The sequence below is a fragment of the Eretmochelys imbricata genome, chromosome 2, assembly GCF_965152235.1.
Source record: "Eretmochelys imbricata isolate rEreImb1 chromosome 2, rEreImb1.hap1, whole genome shotgun sequence".
Classification (NCBI taxonomy): Eukaryota; Metazoa; Chordata; order Testudines; family Cheloniidae; genus Eretmochelys; species Eretmochelys imbricata.
The window spans coordinates 163790446-163808604 of NC_135573.1; positions in this window are offsets into that span (position 1 = coordinate 163790446).

Genomic DNA, 18159 nt, shown 5'->3' on the forward strand with positions numbered 1-18159 from the left:
CTCTATAATTAGACTTCACCAACCAGTAACAAATGTGAACTCCTGGTTCACTGTAAGAGTATGACCTTGGAGTCACAGAGAGACTGAACTGCCCAAGGGGACTATCTTTCTACCCAGGTAATCTAGACTTAGTGATAAATGGTCACTTACACCAAAAATCACAAAATATTCAGGCTGCTCCTAGTCGCAAGAGACCAGTCACTTACCCCAGAACAATTTGTACTTTATCTCACACCAAAGACCCGAGTAGCCAATCCTGCAGTAAACTAATTAAGGATTTATTAACTAGGAAAGAATGTTGAAGGGCTGTCTGCCACCAAGCAGGAATTGGTTATTCAACATGTTCAACTTCCTGGAAGTCTTGGGGCCTTGAACATCATTGATAAGAATGCTGTGGCTTGGCTTGACCGGATTGCATATGCCAAATAAAATAAATAACTAGGAAAAATGAATGTTATTTACAGGTTAAAGCAGGCAATATATATTACAAATGAGTTCAAGCTATGGTTCCAAACAGTGACAGTGATGTAGTAATATGTCAGCATTAAATGTCTTTTTAATGCTGACCCAGGTTGACTCTGGGGATCTTTGCTTTTTTTTTCTTAGCTTCAGCCCTTGTAAGTGTTCAAACAAAAAAGAAATGAAAAATCTTCATGTCAACTATCTTTAATTCCCACCTCCAGAATTCAAGCTGATGGGAGGTGCTTTCTCTCACATAGCACTTTCACGGTTGTAAGAGGGCCATTAAACCAGCCTTTGTGTTGTGATGTTCCACAATGGCCCACTTAGTCTTGATATTCTTCTGGATGAGTAGGGGGAGGTATCACTTTTCCTGCCTTGGTCCCTCAGTTCTGAGCAGGCAGTTTTACAATTATAAAGCAAAACGTACATATTACCTTATAGCTCAGGATACAGACATTACAAGTAAGATAAATGCACGCAGCAACTTACAAGCATTTCAGAGTCTAAACACTAAATGTATTTGTCAAGGTTCCTCCCCCACTCTGAACTCTAGGGTACAGATGTGGGGACCTGCATGAAAAACCTCCTAAGCTTATCTTTACCAGCTTAGGTCAAAACTTCCCCAAGATACAAAATATTCCACCCGTTGTCCTTGGATTGGCCGCTACCGCCACCAAACTAATACTGGTTACTGGGGAAGAGCTGTTTGGATGCGTCTTTCCCTCCAAAATACTTCCCAAAACCTTGCACCCCACTTCCTGGACAAGGTTTGGTAAAAAGCCTCACCAATTTGCCTAGGTGACTACAGACCCAGACCCTTAGATCTTAAGAACAATGAACAATCCTCCCAACACTTGCACCCCCCCTTTCCTGGGAAATGTTGGATAAAAAGCCTCACCAATTTGCATAGGTGACCACAGATTCAAACCCTTGGATCTGAGAACAATGAAAAAACATTCAGTTTTCTTACAAGAAGACTTTTAATAAAAATAGAAGTAAATAGAAATAAAGAAATCCCCCCTGTAAAATCAGGATGGTAGATATCTTACAGGGTAATTAGATTCAAAAACATAGAGAACCCCTCTAGGCAAAACCTTAAGTTACAAAAAAGATACACAGACAGAAATAGTTATTCTATTCAGCACAATTCTTTTCTCAGCCATTTAAAGAAATCATAATCGAACACATACCTAGCTAGATTACTTACTAAAAGTTCTAAGACTCCATTCCTGGTCTATCCCCGGCAGAAACCAGCATATAGACAGACAGACAGACCCTTTGTTTCTCTCCCTCCTCCCAGCTTTTGAAAGTATCTTGTCTCCTCATTGGTCATTTTGGTCAGGTGCCAGCGAGGTTACCTTTAGCTTCTTAACCCTTTACAGGTGAGAGGAGCTTTCCCCTGGCCAGGAGGGATTTCAAAGGGGTTTACCCTTCCCTTTATATTTATGACAGTACTCTTACAAGTTCAACACCTGTCTTGAATTATCTGAACATATAACTGATCTGCTCTGGTTTCCAGCTATGAATTTGTCAGTGCTCAGTTGGTACCTGTTTGACCAGCATCACAATGGCTGTATTAGAAAACAAAGCAAACAACCAACCCCTCCCACTGATCTTTATACTCTATTATCACACAATGTGGGTAAATGGTGGGTGATTTTTTTTTTTTTTTTTATAATGCGGTCCACTGTACTTGAATTTCAGTGTTTAAACAATTTCACAAAGTAAGGACCCAATTCTACAAACCCTTACTCGAGCAGTTTCGTTGAAATCAGTAGGGTTACTGGCTTCTGGTCTAATAATGACGTTCTTCAGTCTGATATATAGCTTAGATTTCTCAAGAATTCCTTTTTGAAGGTACCGGTTTTGTCACAATGAGGCAGCTATAAAATGTGTCTAGAAATCATCAGATGTTTGAGGCTTTGTCCAGGACACAATCCTAAATTACAATATATCAGAGTATCCTTTTAATAAGTCAATTCCTCTTTGTAATTTCTAAAATTAATCCATCACTGGCATAATTTTTCAGATCTATAGTACACTGTTGTGCACAGTGGATTAGATGGTCCCTAGTTTACAGTCCAAGCTCTTAGTGGGAGTTTTGTCTGACAAAGCACATCAGGCTCAATCCTCCAAAAGCTTTCTACCAGATATAGTGGTTAGTACTATGAGTTGTCCCAACAGTGTTTCCAGGATCAGATTCTGAGGGTATGTCTGTGCTGGAGGTGTAATTTTGTAAATAGCAGCTACACTGCTATTTTTAGCATGCTGGCTTGATCAGCTCTAGTGAGGGTATGTACTGAGTGGGAAATTACATCTCCAGCATAGGCATACCCTTAAGTAAGGATGACAAGATTTGGCACAGTAAGAAGAGATTGCAAGAGGAAAACATATTGGCCTATTTGGAATCTTTTTAGTGACTTCTGTAAAGATCAGCACTTCAGTTTCCATAAATACATTTCTAAGTTACCTTGAGTTGAGTTTCTGCTGATTTTAACTTGATCATTATTTCATTCACATTTGCACAATATTCCACTATTGATTTTCATTGTTTTCTGAGCATTTCAGTCACACACTGCTTTATTGGGCTCACTCTCTAGATACCTTCTAAATTCCTAGGCATCTTCACAACTTGCCCCTCCCTTCTGTTTCTTGATTTTGGTAACTGGCATTGATTTTTGTGGTGGGGAAAACTTCAAATGGAAGATTTCTATTGAATCTTAAAGGTTGTGAATCTTATACCTTTGCAGAGACTGTCAGTTTTGAAAAAAATATTTTAATGTTAAGGGCAGAAAAATTAGACCTGTGGCTTCCTCTGTCTCTCTACTCTCCCCTGGGACATTTATGAATTTAATATTTTGATGGCAGCTTTAATACATGCTTCCTTGTGAGATATTGAGCATCAGAATGGTAGTTCCCTGTGACATACTGTCTTTCTCCACAAGCCTTAATATTGTCAGAAGTTAATATAGAAGCTCAGTCTTAATTTTTGTTAGATTTATTTATTCATAGGGCTAGAAAATCCCAAATAAATCAGCCTGCTAGTAACACTATCCTTTGTAGGACTGCTTGCTACATCTTTCTCAATCTCTCTAACATATCAAATCTGTCCTTAAATGTCTTTCTTTTAGGACACAGATAATTCCACCTTGTCTGACAGGTGCAACCCTATTTTCTTCTGGAAATTGGAAATGAACCTGAATTTCTGTATTTAACATTGCTAATTGTTTTGCGATACAAAACATTTTGTATGAATACTTTGTAATAAATATTCATTGTATTCACACAGGGCTAGATTTGTGTCATTTAGACACCGCACTAGGAGACCCTCCCTCTCCACAGCCCAGGGCAGATATGTCTCTTGGAGCTCACTGGATCTATTTAAAAACATATGTTACACAAGGTAAGATCTAATTCCAATTAAAAAAAACATGGGCCAAGCTTATCAACTGACTTCATTAGAATTACACTAGGGATGATTTGGCACAGATCTGCATAACACTGTTTCTGTCAGATTAAACCAAAATACTTTATATGGTGAATTAAGTAAAGGTACCAAAGGCACCTCAGGGCTACATGTTGACTCTGTGGAGTTACTTAGATATAACTGAAATCAGAATCAGTCTATAGATTTCTAGGAAGCTGGTAAATGTCTTATTATTTTGCTGTCTTACTAGCTGTGTATTAGAAAAGAATATCTGTGGTTTTGAAACTCTGGTATGCACTTTATCTACTCCATAGAGATCTTTCCTATATGTCAGAGAAGTGCTGAATCTAGATGAATGAAAGGGAGACACAGCAAAAGTAATCATTTTGCTTGTTGTGTGGTGAGGAATACTCAGTTAATATTAAGGAGGATATTCCAAGAGAGTTTTAATAACTATAATTTGGAATACAAAGTAAAACTCCTTAGGCATTCAAATTATTCAATATGTGACTCCTACAGTATTTAACATATGAAATGTTTCTACATCTGTCTGAAAATGAAGTCAGCCCACTTTCATGGTGTTAATCACTTTTATTGCATATATTACTTCACAGAATCCAATTTGTCACATAGAAGCCTGCATTTTACAGTATACAGTAGATACAAACCAGAAAAGAACCCTTATTGGAAGGAGAAATGTATTAATTTCTATCAGTTTTAACTACCATGTAATTATCCTCTATAATACTGTCTGAAAGGTAAAAAAATGATAAATGGCTGCAATAAAGAGACATCATACATGCAAAATGAAGGTTCAGCAGAGCTCATTCAACCTCCATTTTACGAGTAGTTTGTTTCCGCCACTCAGTTTTATAGATGAGTTCTTCGCATAATCTAGATGAATGGTTCAAACAACGTATGGTTCAAAGGGATTGAAATGTTTTGGGGTTTTTTGTTTTTAAATTTGGACACCAGTTGTAAAATTGTGTGGAGGTTTCTATCTGTGAAACACTTCACAGAACACAAACACTCCTTGTTAAGTTTTGTCTCCATATGCTAAAACACTTAACTGTTTGTTTTTTTGCATGAAAAGTAAAATACCACCTTAGTCTCACATAGATTATATTTAGACAGATGTTTTATAAATGTTATGGGCCATTTAAACCAAAAATGCGGGCCTTTTATTCATAAGGAGCTATACTTGTGGAATTGTTTTTCTTTTTTCGCATCACTTTTCCTAGCATTTACAAGAAATTGTAATTCATCCACATGGGTTATTTGAGTCATGTATTTGGGAAAAGCAACAGGTATTGTAAAAGGAACAAATTCTTTTACAATAGAACGACTGAGGGGGAAAAAAGAAAAGATCTTAGAAAAGTAAATATACGTGCTTAAAGAAATTAACTAAAACTAATTCAAGCTGGAAAAATGTGTTCATTAGGCTGCATAATTTATGCAAAGCTCAGTTATGGCTTTCCTACAAGTCCAGAGTCTTTCTATCTTAAGTACTGTCATAAATATAAAGGCAAAGGTAAACACCTTTAAAATCCCTCCTGACCAGAAGAAAAAGCCTTTCACCTGTAAAAGGTTAAGAAGCTAGGATAAACTCACTGGCACCTGACCACAATGACCAATGAGGAGACAAGATACTTTCAAAAGCTGGGGGGAGGGAGAAACAAAGCCCCTCTCTCTGTCTGTGTGATGCTTTTGCTGAGGACAGAACAAGAATGTAGTCTTAGAACTTAGTAAGTAATCTAGCTAGATATGTGTTTGATTCTGATTCTTTTAAATGGCTGAGAAAATAAGCTGTGCTGAAATGGAATGGATATTCCTGTTTTTGTGTCCTTTTGTAATTTAAGGTTTTGCCTAGAGGGATTCTCTATGTTTTGAATCTGATTACCCTGTAAGGTATTTACCATCCTGATTTTACAGAGGTGATTCTTTTTACTTTTACTTCTATTAAAATTCTTCTTTTAAGAAACTGAATGTTTTTTTTTTCATTGTTCTTGAGATCCAAGGGTTTGGGTCTGTGGTCACCTATTCAAATTGGTGAGGATTTTTATCAAACCTTCCCCAGGAAATGGGGTGTAACATTTGGGAGGATTTTGTGAGGGGAAGACGTTTCCAAACAGACTCTTTACTAGTAATATACTAGTTTAGACGTTTGGTGGCAGCGATAAAGTCCAAGGGCAAAAGGTAAAATGGGAAAGGTACCTTGGGAAAGTTTTAACCTAAGCTGGTAAAAGTAAGCTTAGGAGGTTGTCATGCAGGTCCCCACATCTGTACCCTAGAGTTCAGAGTGAGGAAGGAACCTTGACAGGTACTTATATCATAGTACATCTATAGTATCTGAGTGCCTCACTGTCTTTAATATATTTATCCTCATAATGCCTCTGTGGGGTAGGGAAATGCAACTATCCCCATTTTTTACAGATGAGGAACATAGACACAGATAAAATAAGTGACTTGCCCATGGTCACCTAGGAAGTCTGTGGTGGAGCAGGAAACTGCACTCAGGTCTCACAAATTCTAGGTGATTCCCCTATCCCCTAACCCATAAACCCTCATCCATGGACAGTTGCTCTGCTGTAGATGCTGCCCAGGAGCCAAATTATGATGGCATCACAAGCTACTCCCTAGCTTCCAGTTCCAAAAGGGAAGCAATCGACACCAGCCCTACTCTTGATGCATATTACTTCCTCCTCTGTGCTGCCTTAGATGTGTTCACTGGTATATGTGCGGGTTTGAAGATAGAGACAAGGTTTCGTCCATGCTGCACTCCTGCCTAACTCCACCACCATTCATCTGTGCAGGAAGCAGAATAAGTTACCCCACAGTAGCTACTCTCTCCTCTTTGCTAATACCCGTGAAAAGAGTAGCCAGTGCAGAGGATTAGGTGGTGCCTTTGATTCCTTAACTCCCATGTGTGGATACATAAGGTAACTTAACGGTCTCACTCTCAAAGCATGCAGATTGTCTTCCCCTAGTAGGCAACTTTATTACTTTACAAATTGTGGTCTCAATCATGCCTTGAACTGTGAGTGGTAGCTTCAGGGGCATTGTGCCTCCTTGAAGCACAATACCTGTCCATTGCTATACCTCTTGCTTACTGCTGGCCGGGAGCCATGACTCTTTCCCTCCCACCCCTCTCCTAGCCAGTCAGTCATGTGATCCTGTTTCAGACAACAGATTGGTAGTCAAAACTCAAACAATTGTATTTCCCAGATGCCTGGTTAATAATGCAAAAGAGGAAGTGCACGTGATCCTACCTCAACCTACTGTGGTGCAAAGAAAGTCTGGTTTGATTTAAAGTTGCATTGGTTTGCATCTAAAAACAGTGGTGTATGTCATGATGAAGCAAAACAAATAGAAAATCTAACTATCTATTAATGTTGCATCAGAGAGCAGAAAGAAGTATTTGGTGGTTAAGAGAATTCTGTGGCATTTTTGTCTTTAGAAACTGTTCATTTAAATCCTGAGGCAAACAAAAAGGGACTGATCCTTCCATGTTATGCTCATGAATAGTTGGACTCACTGATGCTAATGGAATTACTCATGTGAGTAAGGGTCTGCAGGATTTGATTTACATTTGAGTGGCAAACATTTTCTACACAGAAATATCTCCAAGCCCTAATTCTCTGAGGTGCTGAACTCCTGTGAAATGTGGAGTGCCTTCAAATCCTATTGATTTATGCAGGAATTAAGGAAACACGGTATCTTCCAGGATCTAGCCCTCTGTTGGTAGTTCTTGTATTTTCTCTTCACAGTAATCTTTCAGTGTGATCTTAATAGTGTGATTTTTCCCCCCTCCTGTCCTGTCCTATTCCAGACAGTACAAAACACTGTCCCATTTGTAGGATAAATCCCCCTTGTCTTCTGAAAGCTAAACATAATTGATTCCAAGGGCAACAATTCTCCAATCAAATTCAGCGGGAGCTACCTCCACCACCCAGTAAATAAAGAAGACCATTAACATCTGTCCTCTAATGCTTTGGATCAGCCAAGCAGTTCCACCTTCATAATTCTCATAGCTAAAGAATTGACCCATTGAAATGTTTGGGACCAATTAGACTGTATCTCAAGCCAGAACTACTGGCACTTTGTGCATTCCCATAAACTGTTTCAGTGTAAGTTTTTCAGTCTGACATTTCCTTTAAATTCAGTACAATTTTGTGACATACTGTACAGACCTGGAGAAGTAAAACTTCTTTGGACTTTGAAATATTGTGTCTATATGAGATTAACAAAGGTGGTTGTGTATGTATATTTAATTCTCCATTCTGCCAAGTATATTTCTAACCTCATTTCTGACTGCCAAGCAAGTGAGCTATTTTGGAGTAGTTTACATATGCCTCATAAAAGCTTGGTTTTTTTTGCCTCTGTAGGGAAGCTGTTTAAGGCCTTGATTCAGTAAAGCACTTAAACACGTGTTTAAATTATGTGTTTGTCTTTTGCTGAATCAGAGCTTAAAATGATAATACCTAGTGCTTATGTCACACGTTACATCAATAGATGGCAAAGCGCTTTACAATACAGGTAAATCTCATTATCCCCATTAATTTTTAGAGGACATGCTTTAGGCCTTGACTATAAACAGTTATACCAGTTAACAGAAATCTGTTTTTAAACCAGTTTAGTAAAATTGGTATGAAACTCTGTTTAAGACTGACTTCAGTTTTGCTTAAACCTGTTCTTAACTGACTTAAGTTAAATTGTTATAAGCAGAGTTTATATTCAGTATCTGCACAGCATATGAACTAGCTTAACTGAATTGGTGAACTTTAGGTAAACCCGTTGAACTTGCATGTAAAGAAACCTGCACAGTGTCCAGGGGCGGCTCGACCAATTTTGCCGCCCCAACCAGTCGCCGCCTAATTGCTGCTGCCACAACAGCAGCAGAGCTGCTGCCCAAAAGCCGCTGTGGCGGGAAGAGTGATGGAGCTGCCGCCGAATTGCCGCGGCAATAGCTAGGGACTCCTCTATTGAGTCATGTTGTTAGCTGCTTGTGGTTACAATGTAATTATTTCTGAGTCCTACCACTACGTTGCTTCAATTAGCTCCAGTAAGGTTACATAAAAGGGTCTGGAACCTCTTTCAAGGGATACATAGAGATCTAGAATGTGGGATAGAGAGGTACTGCATGGAAAACCTTAGGAGCAGCAAAACGTGAGGAGGAAGTTTAGACTGAGTTTCATGTTCATCAATAAAGCTGAATTATAATGAGGAGGTAAACTTGGCCTATATACATTATGTCTCTACTCTTTTCAGAATACATTATGAACGCCACCTGCTTACTGGTCAAAATGAAATGTATTTACTGTTATGATTCCAAAGGTTATTTTAATGAAGTGTCTGGCTTAATTATGAAGAAAGTTATTTTGAATTTGGAAACTTTAATATATTTTCTATCTTGTCAAAATGATTTAGGAGGTTGTGGTGTCTCACTTTATGCACCTGGCCAGCTTAAAGCAAAATAATAATAATAATAATAAAAAAAAACTTTATTAAACCTGGAACCATTCTACATGTGGCCAGTTTGGCATTAGATGAGGGCCTCTGGCTAAGAGGAAAATGTAGGACCAATTATCTACTAAGAAGAAATCCAAGCCCACAACTAAATTTCTTGGGAAAATTACTCAAAACTCTCTCAGGGGAAAGTCCTACAGAATTTAATATGGATAAAGCCAATAGTGTTCTACAGAAATTCCTTTTACAAATCTATAGAACTTACTATAGAATTATGTCTTTTTTGTATTATTTAGTTTTGTTTTGTCCATATTCTAGAATTCTATAGAAGGAATATAATTTTCTATTAAATATTATAGAATGGGCCAAAAATCTATAGAAAAAGTATTAATTTTCTATTACAGTTGAATGGGCTTTTCTATAAAGGATTCTTAAAAATGAAAAAAAGAAATAAACTCCAGTTTCATTATGCTGGTAAATATTATAGATGGGGCTAGTATAGGCAACCTTAACAATAGGTCGCTCATGGTTCCCATTAGAAGATCCTGGTTTTTGTTGCTCATAACTTGCCATGCTTTAGTCATTTGGGTTGAATTGTTTTGTACTGGATGTCTACCTCAGACTGAATTTATTTAAAAAAAAAATACTCAAAATGGTTCAGCTGTGTCTGAGAATGTCAGGTGTTTCTGAGAATGATGGGCATTATTTTGCCCTTTTAAAAAATGTGGTGACCTTTGAAAAGCTCTAGCATCCCCATGCTTTAGAGCAGGCACTTGAAATTGAGCAGTAGGGTGGCCTTTGTGTCAGGGATGTGGGGTTTTTTCAATCCATGTAAAAATCTGTTGAAATGTGACTCTTATAAGCCTCTGAAAAATCTCAGTTTGTACATGCTCAGTAAAGACTTGTTAGATTTTTAGCAGCTAAATTCCCCAAAGATTGCATCTGCGCTGGACAGGAATGAACATGACTTCCCTTGAACTTGCAGCTCTGGGTTTCTGTGGGCTAGGCTGGGTCCAGGCACCTGACCTGAGAACAGGAAGCCTACCTTTCCTGGGCTTTCAGTTACCTCCCTGCTAGTGCCCAGGTAGCATGGGGAAGGAAGCTGCTTGATCTGAATACAGAGAGGACCTGTAGCAGACAAACAAGGGGGAGTAGTTTGAGACAAGGAACTGGGAGGCGGGAGAGACTGAGACTGTAGGCTGGAAGTGGTGTGGAGAAGGAAACTGAGATTGGGAGGAAGAGCAACTGGCACTTGCTTGGCAAGGAGACAGAACCTGAGAACCAGTGGGATGGAGTGGGGGAAGAAGTTGAGGGAGGGGAAGAACTGAGACTGTTCCAGTCTCTGTGTCCAGCCAAGGAGCTAGTGGGGAAGTGATGGCTAGAGTGGATTCTGAAATTTGGAAGAGGAGCTCAGGGAGGTTGGGCAGGGACTCAGTATGGATGGAAAATGTGGATGAGGTGCGGGTGACAGGAAGGTGTGGTTAAGGTAGGGCAGAGAGAGAGACTCAATGTGGAGCCAGGACTGAGGCTAGCTAGGAGTTGCTGGACAAGGAGACTTGGAACAAGGACCTGGGGATTGAGAGATAAGGCAACTGGGAATTGCAGGTCATGAATGAAACTGAGACGGGGAGTTCAGATGGGTGAGATTAGCATTGGGATGAGAAGCATGAGGAGTGAAGACTGGGACTGGCTAGGTAAGGAAAATGGAACTGGGACTAGGACCCAGGGGTGGGAAAGACAGGACTGGAACAGAGCAGAACAGGTCATACTTGGGAGGAATGGGCAGAAGAGTCTGTGCCCACTCTCCCCTTCAGAGCCTGGAATGGAACCCAAGAATCCTAAATATCACCTTTCCTCTGCTGTCAGCAAATATCTGTGAAGCCCAGTGGCAAAGGTCCCATCCCCATAAGGTTCATATAAGGGATGGCAATCTACTATTGCTCTAAGTTCCTCTTTTAGCTCCAGGGGCAGAGATCTGTGCACTGGATGTATGGTATTTGAGTTCTACCAAGGCTGTCTGGTGGAACAGAAGTGCCACCTCTATAGAGCCCAGCAGAGCCAGGTTCAAGTCCCATGAATCCTCACACTTGACACTTTACATGTCCGCTTCCATCTAAGAATCTTTCTCAAGCTTTTGTGTGGTACAAGTACCCCTATTGTACAGAAGAGGCTTTGTCTTGCAAAGTGCTTATAAAGATCCTTCGGGGTCTGTGACATGAATTGGAGGAGTACAGACCCTTTGAGAATGCTCTCTGTACATCACAGGTTTGGGTCTTGTCCAAGGTCACCGAAGGATTGTGTGACAGGACCAGGAATAGAACTCAAGTCTCCTGACCTCCAGTCCTGTGCCACAGCCACAAAATAATCCTTCATTTATAGTTACAAATGAATTACAACCATTTCAATTATAATGCCCTTCTCCCACAAAAAAAAAAAAAGAAAAGAAATTGCATATCTGTATCGTCTCTCATTAAACACTGGGTTAAAATTCCATTGTCATCTGTAGGAAAGGTCTTCCCTGTCTAAATGTGCTTCAATCTTTGCAAAGAAACCGTGAGAAAATCCTTTCACGAAAGAGAAGTTTAACCGAGTCTGGGTGGCTTACAATAGCAAAACATTTTTTTAAAAAATGGAGGCACCGTCACATCTTTTCCTTTGCTTTGTAGTCAAGATGAAATGGATGCTGCTGCTGTACTTTGACATTGTCACTGTTACTGTATTCAGTACTTTGAATGCTTTTGAGCTTTCCTGAGACTTGTTTTCTAGCAACATAAAGGAATGAGAACATCAAAAAGCTAAGAAATCACTGAGTGACAAATTCAGAGGTGATATGTGAGGTGCTGTAAGTCAGGCTACATTACATGGCACACACGTACACTAGCTCTCACCGAGCTAGCATGAGTATAAAGTAGTAGCGTAGCCACTGATAGCCCAGGGAGTGGCAGCAGTGGCTCAGTTTAGCTGTGCCAGGTAGAATACATCCCCATGTGATTCAGGCAGGTTCGTATTCAACGTAGCTAAGTCCTGCCACTGCCTGTGTTACCGGGGCTATGCTGCGATTTATACTCGTGCTCGCTCAATGAGAGCTAGCGCGAGTATGCGTATGCAAGCTGTGAATCACATCTCTTACTCATAGTGTAGCTGTAGCCTAAGTTGGTGTACATTGCATACCGAGGAGTTGGAAGAAGATGTAAGTTGGGGGGAGGGTTACTTTAACTAACAACTTACACAGAAATGTAGGGCTTGTAGAGATCTCAACGTCATCCAGTCCATCCTCCCATGCTGAGCAGGACCAAGTATACCTGGACCATCCTGACAAATGCTTGTTCTTAAAAACCTCCCATGACTATGATTCCACATGCTGCTTTTGACCGATTTTCATGCTGTGCTCCTCTCTCGGGATGTGAGTTGCACCGGCTTAGACTCCCAGTTCTAAGCGTGTGTCTACACCACAGCTGAGAAGTGTAATTTCCAGCTTGTGTAGATGTACATGTGCTGGCTCTCCTGCAGCTAGCACCTAAAAATAGCAATGGGGCCAGGGTGGTCTGGGCAGTGGCTTGGGCTAGCCAACTGAGTATTTACCCAGGAGGTCAGGTTACCAGTTTGGTAAGGGGGTATGAATCTAAGGTAGCCTGAGTTGCGGGAAGTAGGATGCAAACAGCGGGACATACATGCTGAAGGGACCATATGTTGTAAATTGTACTTAGACTCAGCTCTGAATTTGACCCTGAGTCTGAGCATTCAATAGATGGAGTCTCCCAAATGCACCCACTACACTGTATCATTATTGGAGTCAAAGAACACTCATTTTAAATCTAATCCCCTTGCTTTCTTTCTTTAAGGAAGGTTTTTTGTAACTAAATCAGATTAGTCACCAGACACAGTGATTCTCAGATTGCGCCAGCTGAGCATGGGGTGTTTGGATCAGCCTCAGTGCTGCATAAAGGAAAGTTGCAATCCAGCCCAGAAATCAAGTGTTCATATAACTCAGATGCAAATTGTTGACTGTCAAGGGTTGGAGGACATAGAGTAGAGCAGATAGCTGGACTAGGTGGAAGAGGTCTGATGAGTGGATCAGAAAAGGGGTATCACATTCAGTAGAACTCTACTAGCAGCTGCAGCCAGACCTGTCTTCCGGAATATTGCAGGCCAGCACAATCTGACTGGACAGTCACCAGTGCTTCACCGGGACCAGGACTGGTTGGTGAGATCTTTCACTGCATCTGCTAGTTAAACACAAAATGAAAGAGTAGATTGTCCCTGCAGTTTCAATTGCATATCTTGGTATTCTTTATATTTTGTTTTACCCTACCTCCCATGTCTTAAATATGACACATCTGTTAACATAGAATATTAACCTTTTGCGAAGCTGCATCACATTGTTGACTCCATGGCGGTGGGTATAATAGGCAAAGGGAAGCTGTGCCCGCCCTAGTGCAGCCGGCCCTGCACCTGGGCCAAGGTGTGCTGCTTCCCCTCCTTGCTCTGATCCTTCCCGGAGGCTCCCACGGCTGGCTGTTGCTGCCTGGTGAGTCTTCCTCCTCTGCTCTCCTCTCCTCTCCTGCACCCCACCCCTTTGGAGGTCCCCGCGGCTGCCGGGCATGGTGTGTGTGTGTGTGTGTGTGTATGCATGCGAGCAGAAGGTGGTGGAATGAGGAGGCACGGGGAGGGGATTTCTGAGTATCTTTACACAAGTGAAAAAACCTTCCAGAGACCTAGTAGCAGATCACTGAAACTGTTAAAGGGCCATTATAGTGGTAATGAAGCCCTTTAACAGGCGTTTGCCAATGCCCAGGAAGCCTTTGGCATTTATATTGTAGGAAAATATGTTTCTGGGGGGTTAAAAACAGTTTCCAAAGGATCTGTCAGTTATTCTCTGTACCCAACAGAAGTAACTGCAAACCAGGTTCAAGGAGGAGCTGACATAGTCAGTGAGTTTATTTCTCGATCTAGTCATTTTATTCTAACCCAGTTTAAATGAGTCTGGCAGGGATTTCTGTGTAAAAAAGATTATTAAACTACTGCCTTCAACCTCTCTGGTCACGCAATTACAGACATGAAGGTCGCTGTCTTAAAACAAAAAAAACTTCAAATCCAGACTCCAGCGAGAAACTGCTGAATTGGAATTCATTTGCAAATTGGATACTATTAATTTAAGCTTAAATAGAGACTGGGAGTGGCTAAGTCATTATGCAAGGTAGCCTATTTCCCCTTGTTTTTTCCTACCCCCCACCCCCCAAGACGTTCTGGTTAAACTTGGATTTATGCTGGAAATGGCCCACCTTGATTATCATACACATTGTAAGGAGAGGTTTCAGAGTAACAGCCGTGTTAGTCTGTATTCGCAAAAAGAAAAGGAGTACTTGTGGCACCTTAGAGACTAACCAATTTATTTGAGCATGAGCTCATGCTCATGCTCAAATAAATTGGTTAGTCTCTAAGGTGCCACAAGTACTCCTTTTCTTATTGTAAGGAGAGTGGTCAGTTTGGATGAGCTATTACCAGCAGGAGAGTGGGGTGGGAGGAGGTATTGTTTCATGGTCTGTGTATATAATGTCTTCTGCAGTTTCCACAGTATGCATCCAATGAAGTGAGCTGTAGCTCACGAAAGCTTATGTTCAAATAAATTGGTTAGTCTCTAAGGTGCCACAAGTACTCCTTTTCTTTTTGCGAATACAGACTAACACGGCTGTTACTCTGAAACCTGCCTTAATGTAGGCTGTCAATGACAAACACTTTTTCAAAAGGAGAAAATAGGCTTCAGTTTGGCGCAGTTAGTCTGGCTTTTTCTCTCTCTCTATACAGCATACAGCGAACTCCGTGCCACACAGAGGAGAATCATCTGGCAATTGATCTGTAGCTGTTGCCTGTTCAGTTCCCTTGTGGAATGTTATTGGTGCTTTAAGATGAAATGGGGAGAGGGCTGTGGGGCAGGAGGGGAGGCAGCAGCAGGGTGAGCAGGTGAGTTGTGAGCCAGCTGCACAGTGTGTGTGGGGGGGGGGTCTGATGAGGCAAGGAGCAGGTGGGCGAGTGGCAGGCAGGGGAGGAGGTGAGCAGAGAGGGGAACCTCCATGGGGCAGTGTGAAGAGGTGAGTGGTGAGTCAGCAGCAAGTGGAGGCAGGCTCTGGGGTGGCGCATGGGTGGAGTGTGGGCAGGGCTGTGGGTGGAAGAGGTGAGACCAGGAACTAGCCTTCCCCAGGGGAAATTTCACCCACTGCCCAGGGTTGACTTCATATTCAATTGGTGATCCACTGTACCCCAGATCCTCTTCAGCACTACTACCTCCTACCCACTTATTCGCCACGTTGCAGTTGTGCATTTGATTTTTCCTCCCTAAATGTAGTACTTTAGTGAATTTCATCCTGTTCAGTTCAGACCAATTCTCCAATTTGTCCAGGTCATTTCAAATTCTAATCCTGTCTTCCAAAGTGCTTGCTACTACTCCTAGCTTGGTGTGATCCACAGATTTTGTAAGCATCCTCTCCCCTCCATCGTCTAAGTCACTAATGAAAATATTGAGTAGTACAGCACCCAGAAATGACCCCTGCAGAACCCCACTAGATACGTCCTCTGAGTTTGAAAGCAAGCCATTGATTACCACTCTTTGAGTATGGTCTTTCAACCAGTTGTGTGGTTTATTAGGCAGCAGGTTTAAAAAAAACAAAAGGAAGTATTTCTTCATACAACACACAGTCAACCTGTGGAACTCCTTGCCAGAAGATGTTGTGAAGGCCAAGACACTAACAGGGTTCAAAAAAGAACTAATACGTTCCTGGAGGATAGGTCCATCAATGGCTGATAGCCAGGATGGGCAGAAATGGTATCCCTTGCCTCTGTTTGCCAGAAGCTGGGAATGGACAACAAGGGATCACTTGACGATGATTACCTGCTCTGTTCATTCTATCTGAAGCACCTGGCATTGGCAACTGTCAGAAGATTGGATACTGGGCTAAATAGACCATTGGTCTGACACAGTATAGCCGTTCTTATGTTGTGCACCCATTTTATAATAATTTAATCTAGATCACAATTCCCAAGTTTCCTTATGAGAATGCCCTATTGGACTGTGTCAAAAGCCTTGCCACCCCTGCCCCAAAGTGCTTATAATCTAAGACAAGTGCCATGCGACAGGAGAGGAAAGGGGATATATGATATTTTTCTCTACGTACATATATTTTCATAGGGATAGTTTACACATACTCTATCTGCCACTCAGCCTAGCCATCATTAATTGACTGGTTTTTTTTTTATATGCAGTGTTGTAACTGGTTTGGCCCCAGGATATTAGCGAGACAAGGTGGGTGAGGCAATATTTTTTTATTGGACCAACTTATGTTGATGAGAGAGACAAGCTTTTGGGCCTACACAGCTCAGGACCTGAAGAAGAGCCATTAGTTGGTTGGGCCAGGTACTGTTGGTGAAGCACAGATGGTGATGTAGTGACTTAGTAAAAGACTAAACCAGATGAATAAAGAGGGACAGAGTTATGGAGGACTTGAAGTTTGATATGGTGAAACAGAGGGATCAGTAGATGGATTTAGCGTTCTTTGGCTTTATAAAATTCTCTGAAAGGGATGCCTTGCTTTAGTGCTGCGGCGTGGGCCAAGGGATGTGCTGGCCACCGCTTCTCGCACCCCCCATTGGCCTAGAATGACGAATCACGACCAGTGGGAGCTGCGATTGGCCGAACCTGCGGCTACAGGTAAACAAACCATCCCGGCCCACCAGCAGATTTCCCTGACGGGCCACATGCCAAAGTTGCCAATCCCTGATCTAGGCCATTTAAAAGAGTGGCATAATAGGTCAACTGGATGACCCCTCTCCTGGTCTCTGAGATGGAATTAATTAATCCCTTTTGGGGCCCTCTCTTCTGATGTCTGCAGAATGAAAGGAGAAAGGAAACATTAACCCCCCTTTCCTGGACTCTCAAGCCAAAAATTCCTCTCTTTTTTTTTTTTTTAAATTGTGGTTGTTCAGTACACAGTGCTGGGAATTGGGGAATTCAGGAGGACGAACCTGGGGGCTTTTTAACTCCCTCACCTCCTGACATCAGAAGACAGATTTTTTTTCCTCCTTGCTCCATCTCTATTGTTATGGCTGATAGACCTGATTCTCCTTTAAAAAGAAAGGGGGTATTTTAAATGGACATGTGGCCTGCTTGTCACACTCCCCTACCCATCCACTCATTCTGCAGCAGTGGATCAAGAAAACAGTCCCAGCCTGATCCACTGTGGGGATGAGAGATGCGTAACAGAGTACTAGGCTTTGGTGAAAATCCACCCCGTAGCAGATAATGGGAAGTACAAATATCTGGCACGGCTGGGTTAATGACTCTAATATTTATGCTAGTCCACAAATACATTATGCATACTTATATAATGATGATGGAGTCTCACATTGATGTTGACATACGAGGATTCAGCAAACAATATAGGTGCGCATGTATATGTGAGGTCAGACCAATGCGAGAGCCTCAAACACAGTTACACTGGGGACAGAGAAGCTTGTCCATGATCTCCTGTATCCTTGCTTGTGCAATTCACGTTTTTCACATAAGATGTTAATGTGCTTTGCTTCAAAGCAGTTAATGCAGATCTGCCTCCACCTTTCTCTGCTTTGGGCTGTTGCTTCAAGTTTAACTTCAGCATGTCTTGATATCATTTGTGCAGACCATCATGAGAACATGCCTTGCTTTAGATGGCTATAAAATATGGTCTTGGGTATTCTCGAGTCAGCCCCACTAAAGAGATGCTCAGATCAACACAGTTGAACTTTAAAGAGCATGCTTTGAATGCCAAACATTG